The following is a 14,802-nucleotide window of genomic DNA, read 5'->3' as shown; positions in this document are numbered from 1 at the left end:
TCACTCTTAAATTTCAGTAATTGATGTAGAATTATGTTACATAATGGTGTAATGAAAACCAATTGTGATTGCTTTCCTGATTTTATTGGATTTATTGGTAAATTTATTCAGAAATGTTTTTACTTAGAATTTCTAAATGCAAAGCTATGTTTTATATATTCTGTGCTATTTATAAAGTAAGAATTATTTGGTTATATGTATTTGGGAAAAGCATCATTTTCTGTGCTTACATACATTTAAAGTAGAACAGATATTATGTATACTTTGGAAAATTGGTAGTTGAGGCTAATAAAACCAGCATTTCTTTGTATTTTTGAATAGATTTATGAGGTATAGATTGATACGTAATAAGCAGCTGTGTTTACATATTACCCTGCAGATGAACATTATAATCATTTTCAGATTTTGGTTATCATACATTTTAGCATTTAATAACTTGTTAACAACACACACATGTTTGTTGAAGTTCAGTCACCAAGTCATGTTCAACTCTCCACCACTCCATGGACTGTACCATACCAGGCTTCTCTGCCCCTCACAATCTCTTGGAGTTAGCCCAAGTTAATGTCCATTGCCTACACATGTATATATATTACATAAATAGTAATCACAATGAAGGTAAAGAAAATTTCCATCACTTTCCAAAGTTTCCTTCCAACAGACTACCAATTCCTCTCATCTCAATCCTCAGGTAATAATTGATTTTCTCATCATCACTATAGTTTAGTTTGAATTGTATAGAGCTTTATATCAGTAAATCATTTAGTATGTATTCTATTCACCTGGTTTCTTTCACTTGACATATTTTATGCTGCAATTTATTCTTGTTGTTTTTTGTATCAATAGACCATTCTTTTATATTGCTAAGTAGCATTGCATCATATGTATATACCATGATTTGTGCATCCCTTACCTTGTGATTGGACATTTGAAATGTGATGAAATAAAATTTATATTTTATGGCAAGATGAGAAATATTTAAATATAAAAAAATTTATTTGGATGTTTGTGCCTCCTCCCTCCCTTCTAGTATGTATTGTGCATTGGCATTAATCTGCCCTCCTTTTTAATCTAATTAAGAATTACAGCTCTTTAGGAGGTGACATTCAGAAGACTAAGATCATGGCATCTGGTCCCATCACCTCATGGGAAACAGATGGGAAGACAGTGGAAACAGTGTCAGACTTCATTTTTTGGGGCTCCAAAATCACTGCAGATGGTGATTGCAGCCATGAAATTAAAAGACGCTTACTCCTTGGAAGGAAAGTTATGACCAACCTAGATAGCATATTAAAAAGCAGAGACATTACTTTGTCAGCAAAGGTCCATCTAGTCAAGGCTATGGTTTATCCAGTGTTCATGTGTGGATGTGAGAGTTGGACTGTGAAGAAAGTTGAGTGCTGAAAATTGATGCTTTTGAACTGTGGTATTGGAGAAGACTCTTGAAAATCCCTTGGACTACAAGGAGATCCAACCAGTCCATCCTAAAGGAGATCAGTCCTGGGTGTTCATTGGAAGGACTGATGTTGAAGCTGAAACTCCAATACTTTGGCCACCTCATGTGAAGAGTTGACTCACTTGAAAAGACTCTGATGCTGGGAGGGATTTGGGGCAGGAGGAGAAGGGGGTGACAGAGGATGAGATGGCTGGATGGCATCACCGACTTGATGGGCATGAGTGTGAGTAACCTCCAGGAGCTGGTGACAGACAGGGAGGCCTGGCGTGCTGCGATTCATGGAGTCGCAAAGAGTCGGACATGACTGAGCGACTGAACTAACAGGAGGTGACCTTACTTCTTAATATTGTAAGGGAACATTATAATCCATGATCCACTACTTCATAAGTTTAATTCTTGATTTTTGTTAATTGCCAATAATGTAATTTAATGTTCAGCATTCTGTCTCGAAAACTTATGTAACTGTGCTTTGAACTTTAATGGGAAGCATAGTTCTCAGAGATTTTTATAGATACATATTTTTATTTTTCCTGGGTATGGAATGTCTGGATTATATGATAGGTATACATCTAATATTTAAGAAAATAATAAACTATTTCCAAACTGGTTCAATATGTGGAAAACAGTTATACTACTGGCTTTGATATCTGTGTCAGTTCATTCTAGTACCTGCATCAGTTCTGTGTTGTTTTTGATTAGTTTACTTTTCTCTTTAGTATAGGCCTTATTGTCTTGATTCATTACATACCTCATAATTTTTTTACTGGGGACCAGAAGTTATCTGTTGGTGTCAGGCTATCAGTAACCAGTGTTGTGACTGGACCTGCTCTTGTGGTTCGTTTGCATGATCCGAAGATGTCCTCAGGAATATCCATCAGAAAAATCTGAAAATGCAAAACAAGTTTATTAGTTATTATTTATGAATGATAGAAATTATATGGCACAATTGGGGCTATACTGTGAAGTCCAGGGGATGGGGAGGTGGGGGAAAGAGGGAGAGAACTCCAGTGAATGCACATGCAGGCATGAGGTTCTGCTTTTATTGGGAACAAGATCAAGGGCCTAGGATTTTGTAGGCTCACTCTTTATTCAGTTCAGTTAAGTCACTCTCTCGTGTCTGACTCTTAGTGATCCCATGGACTTCAGCACTCCAGGCTTCCCTGTCCGTCACCAACTCCTGGAGTTTATTCAAACTCATGTCCACTGAGTCGGTGATGCCATCCAGCCATCTCATCCTCTGTCGTTCCCTTTTCCTCCTGCCTTCAATCTTTCCCACCATCAGGGTCTTTTCAGATGAGTCAGTTCTTCCCATCAGGTGGCCAAAGTATTGGAGTTTCAGCTGCAGCATCAGTCCTTTCAATGAATGTTCAGGACTGATTTCTTTTAGGATGGACCTGTTAGATATTTGTGCAGTCCAAGGGACTCTCAAGATTCTTCTCCAAACCACAATTAAAAAAACATCAATACTTCAGCGCTCAGCTTTCATAGTCCAACTCTCACATACATACATGACTACTGGAAAAACCATAGCTTACATAGACAAACATTTATTGGCAAAATAATGTCTCTGCTCTTCAATATGCTGTCTAGATTGGTCATAACTTTTCTTCCAAGGAGCAAGTATCTTTTAATTTCATGTCTGCAGTCACCATCTGCAGTGATTTCAGAGAACAAAAAAATAACGTCTCTCACTGTTTCCACTGTTTCCCTATTTATTTGCCACGAAGAGATGGGACCAGATGCCATGATCTTAGTTTTCTGAATGTTGAGTTTCAAGCCAACTTTTTCACTCTCCTCTTTCACTTTCATCAAGATGTTCTTTAGTTCTTCACTTTCTGCCATAAGGGTGGTGTCATCTGCAGATCTGAGGTTATTGATATTTCTCCAAGAAATCTTGATTCCAGCTTGTGCTTCACCCAGCCCAGTGTTTCTCATGATGTACCCTGCAAATAAATTAAATAAGCAGGAAGACAATATACAGCCTTGATGTACTCCTTTCCCGATTTGGAACCAGTCTGCTGTTCCAGATCCAGTTCTAGCTGTTCCTTCCTGACCTGCAAACAGATTTCTCAAGTGTCAGGTCAGGTCATCTGGTATTCCTATTTCTTTAAGAATTTTCCACAGTTTGCTGTGATCCATACAAAGGCTTTGGCATAGAAAAAAAAAAGCAGCAAGTATATGTTTTTCTGGAACTCTCTTCCTATTTCGATGATGTGATGGAAAGTGGCAATTCGATCTCTGGTTCCTCAGTTTTTCTAAGTCAGCTGGAATATCTGAAAGTTCAAGGTTCACATACTGTTGAAACTTGATTTGGAGAATTTTGAGCTTTACTTTGCTAGCGTGTGAGTTGAGTGCAGTTGTGCGGTACTTTAAATATTATTTGGCATTGCCTTTCCTAGGGATTGGAATGGAAACTGACCTTTCCCAGTCCTGTGGCCACTGCTGAGTTTTCCAAATTTGCTGGCATATTGAGTGCAGCACTTTCACAGCTTCATCTTATAGGATGAAATAGCTCAACTGGAATCCCATCACCTCCACTAGCTTTGTTCATACTGATGCTTCCTAAGGCCCACTTGACTTCTTATTCCAGGATGTCTGGCTCTAGATGAGTGATCACACCATCGTGATTATCTGGGTCATGAAGATCTTTTTTGTATAGTTCCTCTGTGTATTCTTGCCACCTCTTCTTAATATCTTCTGTTTCTGCTAGGTCCATACCATTTCTGTCCTTTATTGTACCCATGTTTGCATGAAATATTCCCTTGGTATTTCTAATTTTCTTGAAGAGATCTCTAGTCTTTCCCATTCTATTGTTTTCCTCTATTTCTTTGCACTGATCACTGAGGAAATCTTTCTTATCTCTCCTTGCTCTTCTTTGGAACTCTGCATTCAAATACTATATCTTTGCTTTTCTCCTTTGCCTTTGCTTCTCTTCTTTTCTCAGCCATTTGTAAGGCCTCCTCAGATAATCATTTTGCCTTTTTGCATTTCTTTTTCTTGGGAATAGTCTTGTTCCTGATCTTCTGTACAATGTCATGAACCTCTGTCCATAGTTCTTTAGGTACTCTGTCTATCAGATCTAACCCCTTGAATCTAGTTATCACTTCTATTGTATAATCGTTAGGGATTTGATTTAGGTCATACCTGAATGGTCTAGTGATTTTCCCTACTTTCTTCAATTTAAGTCTCCATTTGGCAATAGGAGGTCATGAGCTGAGCCACTGTCAGCTTCTGGTCTTTTCTTGCTGACTGTATAGAGCTGGATCATCGAAAAAGCAAGAGAGTTCCAGAAAAACATCTATTTCTGCTTTCTTGACTATGTCAAAGCCTTTGACTGTGTGAATCACAATAAACTGGGGAAAATTCTGAAAGAGATGGGAATACCAGACCACCTGACCTGCCTCTTGAAAAACCTGTATGCAGGTCAGGAAGCAACAGTTAGAACTGGACGTGGAACAACAGACTGGTTCCAAATAGGAAAAGGAGTACGTCAAGGCTGTATATTGTCACCCTACTTATTTAACTTATATGCAGCATACATCACAAGAAATGCTGGGCTGGAAGAAGCACATGGTGGAACCAAGATTGCAAGGAGAAATATCGATAACCTCAGATATGCGGATGACACCACCCTTATGGCAGAAAGTGAAGAGGAACTAAAAAGCCTCTTGATGAAAGTGAAAGAGGAGAGTGAAAAAGTTGGCTTAAAGCTCAACATTCAGAAAATTAAGATCATGGCATCTGGCCCTGTCACTTCATGGGAAATGGGGAAAGAGTATCAGAATTTATTTTTTGGGGGGCTCTGAAATCAATGCAGATGGTGACTGCAGCCATGAATTAAAAGATACTTACCCCTTGGAAGGAAAGTTATGACCAACCTAAATAGCATATTAAAAAGCAGAGACACATTACTTTGCCAACAAAGGTCTGTCTAGTTAAAGCTATGGGTTTTTTTAGTGGTCATGTATGAATGTGAGAGTTGGACTGTGAAGAAAGCTGAGTGCTGAAACACTGTTGCTTTTGAATTCTGATTTTGGAGAAGACTCTTGGGAGTCTCTTGGACTGCAGGAAGATCCAACCAGTTCATCCTAAAGGAGATCAGTCCTGGGTGTTTATTGGAAGGACTGATGCTGAAGCTGAAACTTCAATACTTTGGCCACCTCATGTGAAGAGTTGACTCATTGGAAAAGACCCTGATGCTGGGAGGGATTGGGGGCAGGAGGAGAAGGGGATGACAGGATGAGATGGCTGGATGGCAGCACCAACTCGATGGACATGAGTTTGAATAAACTCCTGGATTTGGTGATGGTCAGGGAGTCCTGGCATGCTACGATTCATGAGGTCACAAAGAGTCGGACACGATTGAGCAACTGGGCTGAACTGAACTGAACTGTACTGAACTGATAGAGCTTTTCCATCTTTGGCTGCAAAAATATAATCAGTTTGATTTTGGTATTGGCCATCCGGTGATTTCCATGTGCAGATTCCTCTCTTGTGTAGTTGGGAGAGGGCATTTGCTATGACCAGTGTGTTGTCTTGGCACAACTCTATTAACCTTTGCTGTGCATCATTCTGTACTTCAATACCAAATTTGCCTGTTACTCCAGGTGTTTCTTGACCTCCTACTTTTGTATTCCAGGCCCCAACAATGAAAAGGGCATCTTTTTTGGTTGTTAGTTCTAGAAGGTCTTGTAGGTCTTCATAGAACCATTCAACTTCAGCTTCTTCAGCATTATTGGTTGAGACATAGACTTGGATTACAGTGATGTTGAATGGTTTGTCTTGAAACCATTTGAGATTGCATCCAAGTACTGCCTTTTGGATTCTTCTGTTGACTACAATGGCTACTCCATTTCTTCTAAAGGATTCTTGCCCATAGTAGTAGATATAATGGCCATCTGAGTTATTTCACTCAGATGAAATTAAATTAAAATAATCCATTTTAATTCATGGATTCCTAAAAGCTTGGTGTTCACTCTTGCCATCTCCTGTTTGACCACTTCCAATATGTCTTGATTCATGGACCTAACATTCCTAGTTCCTACACAATATTCCCTTTACAGCATCAAACTTTACTTCCATCACCAGTCACATCCTCAACTGGGTGTTGCATTTGCTTTGGCTCCATCTCTTTATTCTTTCTGGAGTTATTTCTCCACTGATCTCCAGTAGCATATTGGGCACCTATTGATCTGCAGAGTTCATCTTTCAGTGTCCTATCTTTTTGCCTTTTCATACTGTTCATGGGGTTCTCAAGGCGAGAATACTGAAGTAGTTTGCCATTCCCTTCTCCCATCAACCATGTTTTGTCAAAACCTTCCACCATGACCCTTCTGTCCTGGGAGGCCTTACATGGCATGGCTCATAATTTCATTGAGTTAGACAAGGCTGTGGTCCATGTGGTCAGATTGCTTAGTTTTCTGTGATTGTGGCTTTCAGCCTGTCTGCCCTCTGATGGAGATGGATAAGAGGCTTATGAAAGCTTCCTGATGGGAGAGACTGACTGAGGGTGAAACTAATGTCTCCTGCATTGCAGTAGATACTTTCCCAGCTGAGCCACAAGGGAAGCCCAAATTAACTGCATTCAGCTGTCTTTTTATTTTTTTGGCCATGCCTCATGGGATCTTATTTCCCAGACCAGGGATCGAACCTGTGCCCCTGCACTGGGAGGGTGGAGTCTTGGCCCCTGGACCACCAGGGAAGTCCACTCTTTATTGGTGAATTTAAAAGTGTAAGAGCAGGAATTTAAAACACAGGAAGAGGGGGAAAAAAATCAAGGGGTTCTAATTGGTCAGTTATATATAAATGAAGCAGAACCTCTAAAAGCAAGGAGGCTGGGAAAGGGCAGGAGCAGGGCTGTGGCTGGTAATGTGTTTATTACAAATAATCTTCTTTGATGTGGAGGCTTAATTCAAATGGCTACTCCCACAATCAAAGTTCAAATTAGGCACTTCAATACCAAAATAAAAGTTGAATTTCAGGGCTTACACTATATTAGACAATGCAAATTTTCATTTATTGGATTCTGGATATTTTTATAATTTGTGTATTGTTTTCAGCTTTGTTCTAGGAAACAGATAAGTCACTTGAAATGGTTTGATATTTAAATCTAAGATAATTTTAAAATTTGCTGTACATTTATTTCCTTTGAATAGTTCTTAGGAAATTGTCTAGTTTGTAAAGGTTAACTCATTTCTTAGATTTAAATTTACATACAGTTATTTTATGCATTGTTTATATTTTTGACATATAAGACAGTGAGTTCTTTATTATTCTAAATTTCAGATATGTGGACTGTAATTATACTCAAACTAAAGTTGTTCATGTACCAGTGTCTCTTCTGGTTTCTGCAACTTCCAACAGTTAGAAATAGTTGATAACTGGATGTTTAAGACTAAATTCTTCCATAAAGACACAGAGGATGAATTTGTTTTATACAATTAATAAAGTTTCAGCTATCGTCCTTCTGATTCTCTAGGTGGCACAGCTTGCTTCACGAGAAGCAGCTGTGGCAATGTCTAAAGGCAGGATTCAGCTAATCTTACAATGAATGTAAGGCTTCTAGAATACTTCAGTATCATTACTGGCCCTTACAACAAGCCTTGGATTTATTTTCAAAGTACATACTGGGTTCTTTAGAATCTTATGCAGTTTATTCAATAGTAGAATGCATTCATACCAGCCACTCCATATATCTAGTTTGCTAATTAAAAAATCCCACAGTGATGATAACTGGAATTAAAGGAAGCTGAAGAATTTATGATAGCTATTTCTGCATTATTATTATTTTATCAAGTCATAACCAATAATATGCATATTCACATATCTTAGTTAATACATCTCAATATAGTATATCTCAATGAAAGCAAAGAAAGCAAATAAAAAACTGGCTTATAGAGTAAACTGTTCCATCCCAACACTCTCTTACACATTGCGCTTTCTATATTGAAGCATATTATATATCACATTTTACATATATTTCTCCTACTTTTATTCAATAGCCTTATGCAAAATAAAAACCGTTGCTCACTCTTGGGTTCTAAAAAAGTTAAATCACTGGACACTGCAGTCACTGACCTACAGTACACCCTGAAAGGAATTCAGGGAGAAAACAAGCAAACAAAACAGGGTACGGCAATCTGTGCTTTGGAAAGATAGGCCCTCATAGAGTTATGCATATATTTCAGGAAACATTTAAATAAACAAAGATATTTGTATCTTATCATACATAGAAAAGCCATAAAATCTTTCTCTTTCTGCCTTATTTCATTTTGTATTATAAACTCTAGTTTCATCTACCTCATTAGAACTGACTTGAATGCATTCATTTTATAGCTGAGTAGCATTCCATTTTATAGCTGAGTAATATTCAATTGTATATATGTACCACAATTTCTGTATCTCTTTATCTGTCAATGGCCAGCTAGGTTGCTTCCATATCCTAGCTATTGTAAAAAGTTCTGCAACAGATGCTGTGGTGCATGTGTCTCTTTCAGTTATAATTTTCTGAGTATATGCCCACTAATGCAATTGTTCAGTCATACGTAATTTCTATTCCTAGTTTTTAAAGGAATTTTCATGCAGTTCTCCACAGTGGCTGTATCAAATAATGCGTGCAAATGGAATCTAGAAAGATGGTACTGATGAACCTATTTGCAGGACAGCCATGGAGATGCAGATATAGAGAACAAATCTGGGGACGCAGTGGGAGAAGAGCGTGGGATGAATTGAGAGACCAGCATGGAAACATATATTACCGTATGTAATATAGAGAGCAAATGAGAATTTGCTTTGTGACATCAGGAGCTCACTCTGTGGCAATCTAGAGGGTGGGTTGGGGTGCGAGATGGGAATGGGTTTCAGGAGGGAGGGGACATTTATATACCTGTGACTGATTGATGGGGGGTAGAGGAAAATACAATACTGTACAGCAATTGTCCTACAATAAAAAGAAAAAAATCCTCCTTTACAAAAAAAGAAGAGCACTAAAATCATTAACTGAGATATCTGAGTCTTATGACTAGCAGTGGCTTTTCACTGAGATATATACTTGATTGCACTATCCCCTAATGAAAATCATATAGATACAGATATCAGTTCACTTCAGTTCAGTCTCAGTTGTGTCTGACTCTCTATGACCCCATGGACTTCAGCACCCTGGACTTCCCTGTCCATCACCAACTCCCGGAGCTTACTCAAACTCATGTCCATCGAGTCGGTGATGCCATACAACCATCTCATCCTCTGTCATCCCTATAGATACTCATTTTTACACCTATTTCTTCAGAGGTGTTCTTCAGATTTATCTGAGAAGCAATGTCACTGCATTGTAGTCCTCAGTAAGGTCCTGAGACAAAATTGAAACTTGAGACTCTTACATTACGCTTTAATTCTTTCAGTCAAATCTTACTTTATATTTTTGTTGGATAGAGTTTGTGTGTTTTTTTTAATTAATTTTGCTAACATTTTTTAAAGAATTATATATATATATATATATATATATATATAGCTTTGAATACAGTTTTGAAATAGGTAGGAACAGAACAAACTTAAAAAAAAAAATGACATAGCCTGAGGACATCACAGAAACTGATCGAAACCAAGTAGTTTTTAATAAAACAAGTTTTACTTAATAAAGTTTTACTTAAAAAACCAAGTAGGCTTAAGATAGCAGACATGTCAACTTCCTCTATATCTTGAGCCTCAGTATGCTTTCATGTACGTAACCCATCAACGAACTAACGGACCCATTCACCAGTGCCATGACAGATCTGAGACCAATCATCAAAGGCTGAAAATTGATTGTGTCCTAATTCCTGGAAATCCCCACCCTTTCTTAAAATAGTTGGAATGATCCTCCCACTCAGCCTATGAAATTACTCAGCACACAAAAACTAACCACTCCATATTTTAGGGTCACTCTCTCCTTCGGAGATGACTGACGTTGGGTTTATGGAGTGTGTTTGTAAGTAAATCCACTTCTTACCTGTCACTTTGTCTCTCACTGATTTTTTTTTCTGCAATGAGACATCAAGTACCTGAGCATCATTAAATCCTGAAACCAGGTGTGATCTCTGTTGGGAGACCATGGGCTTTATCCTGGTTTGAATCCCAGGCATGTGGGTCCAAGTTCCTATATGAGTTACAAGGTTTCACTTTTGTTTTTAGGTTCCCAAATATTTTTTTCCTGTTTTATTAATCCATTTATTTCATGTATCTTTCTTAACTATCTTACATTGAATGCTCAATTTCTTTATTTTTATTTTCTTGGCTGAAAAGAAAGATTATTTTAGTCTGTGTTTTTCTCCAAGCAATGCTGTATCCATTCCATATAAGTTTAAATATGTTCTGCAACCTAAGAGGACCCTATGGACCTGTGACAGACCCCCCTTCCCTACATTCTCTGCTCTAACTCCTCTCTGAAATATCTATATCTGATGCACAAATTCTGAACTGTTTTACAGATGCTAGAAACCCACACCAAAGGAAGAAGTTAACTACTAGATGACAATGGGCATCAGAAGACCTACTGCTGTCTGAGGATTGATAATGTTATCTTTGTGACACAGCCCTATTACCTCACCATCAAATAATCAGAATTGTGCACAAGCTGATTCCCTACCCTGTGAACAACCCTCATCACACTTGGTCTTTAAAAAAATGCTCTCCTGAAGCCCATCAGGGAATTCAGGTGTTTTTGTGCACTAATTTCCCTGGATTTCTTGCTTGGTACCCTGCAATAAAGGCTGTGATTTCCTTCACCATAATTCAGTGTTAATAGGTTGGCTTTACAGCCTGCAGGTGAGAGGATCCATGTTTGACTTGGTACCATTCAATTTTTTAAAAATAATTGTTTAAAAATTATTACAAAGCTGATACTTTAAGAATTTTACATTTCTATTTATAGAACATACTTTTTTCCTCTCTTAAATTTTTCTTTTCAGCACAAAATTAGCTTTAAGATTTGATCTCATTGTCTTTTTTATTTTGTAATAAACCAGTAAGTGTGGCAACTAGACTTTTTTTTTTTTTTTCATTTTCCTAAAAGCCCCCAAGGGGCTTCCCTGGTGGCTCAGTGGGAAAGAATCCTCCTGTAATGCAGGAGACATGAGTTCAATCCCTGAGTTGAGAAGATTCCCCTGGAGAAGGAAATGGCAATACACTCCAGTATTCTTGCCTGGAAAACCCCATGGACAGAGGAGCCTGCCTAGCTACAGTCCATGGGGTGGCAAAGAGTCGGACACAACTGAGCCACATTCACTCACTCAAAAGCCCACAAAGTGTGACCTCTCCTTGACCAGTAACAGTCCACATGCATTGTGTTAGAAAGTTACTTTAGAGCTTAAACTGTAGGTCTGGTTGATGTAAATTTATGTTGCTAGTTGAGCAATGAATTAGATTAATTGGGAAGGGTGCCATAGCCATTGGCAGCTCAAGACAAATTTATCTCTATATTTTTTCCCCCTTTGTGTTTTATGAAACCACTGCTTTCTATACACAGTTTCTTCCTTAGACTACTCACTCTGACAGCTACTGGCTGGATTAGCTCCTCTGTCCTTCCTGTTGCTTGCCCTAAAAGGGCAGTCTTCACATGTGCTGTCTTCCTGCCTGCTATCTCCACATGCTGTGCCTGTGACTTACAAGTAGCTCTGTAAATGTAGCTGATGGCATTGTAAGCAGGGTCTGAGCAGCCTGCTGCTCCTCTAAACTATGGCTGGTGCTTGTCTACAGTTCTCACCTACAAACCTGGAAATGTGAGGGGTTTCTAAAACATATCTCCTCATTTTGTCCAAGGTTGAAGTTGCTTCTCAGGAAAAAAAAAACCCTGTGTATGTGGAGGCCCTTAGCAGAGCCTGTAATCTGATCTATGGTCACTGGTAAAGCATTTTATTTTATTTATTTATTTTTTCATCTTTTTTTTTTTTTCTTTCCTGGTTGTTGTTGTATCTTCTTGGAACTGCTACCAAACCAAACTTGGAGGCCCTCCCACCTGCATGCATAAAGTCAAATCCTCACACCAGGTTGAGGTTAAGGAAAGTGCAGCATTTATTATAAGGCACCAGAAGACAAGTATGGAACCACTAGTGCTCAGAAAACCCAAGTTCACTGATGGCATTCACAGAGACATTTTTATTTTTATTTTTTAAATTTATTTATTTTAGTTGGAGGCTAATTACTTTACAATATTGTAGTGGTTTTGCCATACATTGACATGAATTAGCCATGGGTTTATATGGGATGGGGAGGGAGGTGGGAGCGAGGTTCAGGGTGGGAACACATGTAAATTCACAGAGACATTTCTAAACCAAAGTGAGGGAGAGGAGTCCCAGTGTGTTATTGATCATCTGGTGCACAATTCTCTGAAAGTTTGATGGTAATGTTATAGGGCAATGCCACAGTGAGTAATATTATCAATTTTCAGGTCTAGTGCTCATGGTCATCTAAAAGTTAATATTTGCCATTTGGCAGAGTGGAACACCTTTGAAGGAACTCAGGAAACATGCATCAGATACTGTTACTAGGTACAGAAACAACAGAAAGGGAAATAATAGAGATCTCTTCAAGAAAATTAGAGATACCAGGGGAACATTTCATACAAAGATGGGCACAAAAAAGGATAGAAACGATATGGACCTAACAGAAGCAGAAGATATTAAGAGGTGGCAAGAATACACAGAGTCTCGTCACTTCAAAAATAGATCGGGAAACAGTGAAAACAGTGGCTGACTTTATTTTTTGGGGCTCCAAAATCACTGCGGATGGTGACTGCAGCCATGAAATTAAAAGACACTTACTCCTTGGAGGGAAAGTTATGACCAACCTAGATAGCATATAAAAAAGCAGAGACATTACTTTGCCAACAAAGGTCCATCTGGTCAAGGCTATGGTTTTCCCAGTAGTCATGTTTGGGTGTGAGAGTTGGACTATAAAGAAAGCTGAACTCCGAAAAACAGATGCTTTTAAACTGTGGTGTTGGAGAAGACTCTTGAGAGTCCCTTGGACTGCAAGGAGATCCAACCAGTCCATCCTAAAGGAGATCAATACTGGGTGTTCATTGGAAGGACTGATGTTGAAGCTGAAACTCCAATACTTTGGCCACCTGATGTGAAGAGCGGACTCATTTGAAAAGACCCTGATGCTGGGAAAGATTGAGGGCAGGAGGAGAAGGGGATGACAGAGGATGAGATGGTTTGATGACATTACCGACTCAATGGACATGAGTTTGGGTAGCCTCCGGGAGTTGGTGATGGACAGGGAGGCCTGGCGTGCTGTGGTTCATGGGGTCACAAAGAGTCGGACATGACTGAGCAACTGAACTGATACTGATTACAGAAATTAAATTATTCATGATTATTTAGGTAATTTCTAGTTATTTGTTTGGATTTTGTTGCAAGAAAGAGAGTGGGGTGAAAGGGAAGGTCGGATCCTAGAACTCAGTTGAGTCCCTGGGATGGTGGCCAAGTGGGGATGCTTGACTTATCACAGGGAAGAATTCAAGAGCAAGCTGCAGTAAAGTGAAAGGTGCTTTGTTCAGGGAGATACACTCTCCCCAGATTGTGGGTCATTGCAGAAGTCAAGAGTCCGCGAAATATGTGGTGATTATTTTTTATGGGCTGTCATTTCATAGGCTAATGAGTAGGAGAATTGTTCCAACTATTTTAGGAAATCGGCAGGGATTTCCAGTAACTGGGTCACCACCCACTTTTTGACCTTTTATGGCTGGCCTTGGTGAGTATTTCAGATAACTCACTAATGTATCGCAATGAGTATATACTGCAGCCCAAGGTCTAGTGGAAGTCAACTCATCTGCTGTCTTGGACCTGCCTGATTCTAACCAGCTATCGTGTGTTTTCAATGGCTAAGTCATTCTTTCAAGGATTGTGCTCTGCTTTTTTTCCTGTCCAAGTTTTTCTATTGCAAACAATGCTAAAATTGAACATCTTCAAGTACTTTATTCTGTGTTCATGGGAGAATAGTTGAAAGAAAAGTTGATGAAATTAGATATTTCAGTCAAAGGTAACTAATTTTGAAATATTGTTAGGGTTGGCAAGTTGACCTTACAATATTACCTAAATGAGTAATTCCTACATTAGTTTTCTATTTCTTCTATAAAAAATACCATACATTATAACATACTTAAAAAAGCATGTTTATTCCTGTGCCACTATCAAACTGACTTATTTTAAGCAGTTTCATAATGTGTTTTCATACCTAGTATGGAGCTCTTATTCAATATGCATTATTATTTCATTGTTATTCTTAATATTTGCAATAAAAATATAATATTTTACTACATTCATCAAACTGCCAAAATTTTCTTGTTATTTGAATTGAAGGCACTTTTA

The sequence above is a fragment of the Odocoileus virginianus genome, chromosome 2 (genome assembly GCF_023699985.2).
Source record: "Odocoileus virginianus isolate 20LAN1187 ecotype Illinois chromosome 2, Ovbor_1.2, whole genome shotgun sequence".
Classification (NCBI taxonomy): domain Eukaryota; kingdom Metazoa; phylum Chordata; class Mammalia; order Artiodactyla; family Cervidae; genus Odocoileus; species Odocoileus virginianus.
The sequence above is the reverse complement of the archived record's forward strand: the minus strand, read 5'-3'. Positions refer to the sequence as shown.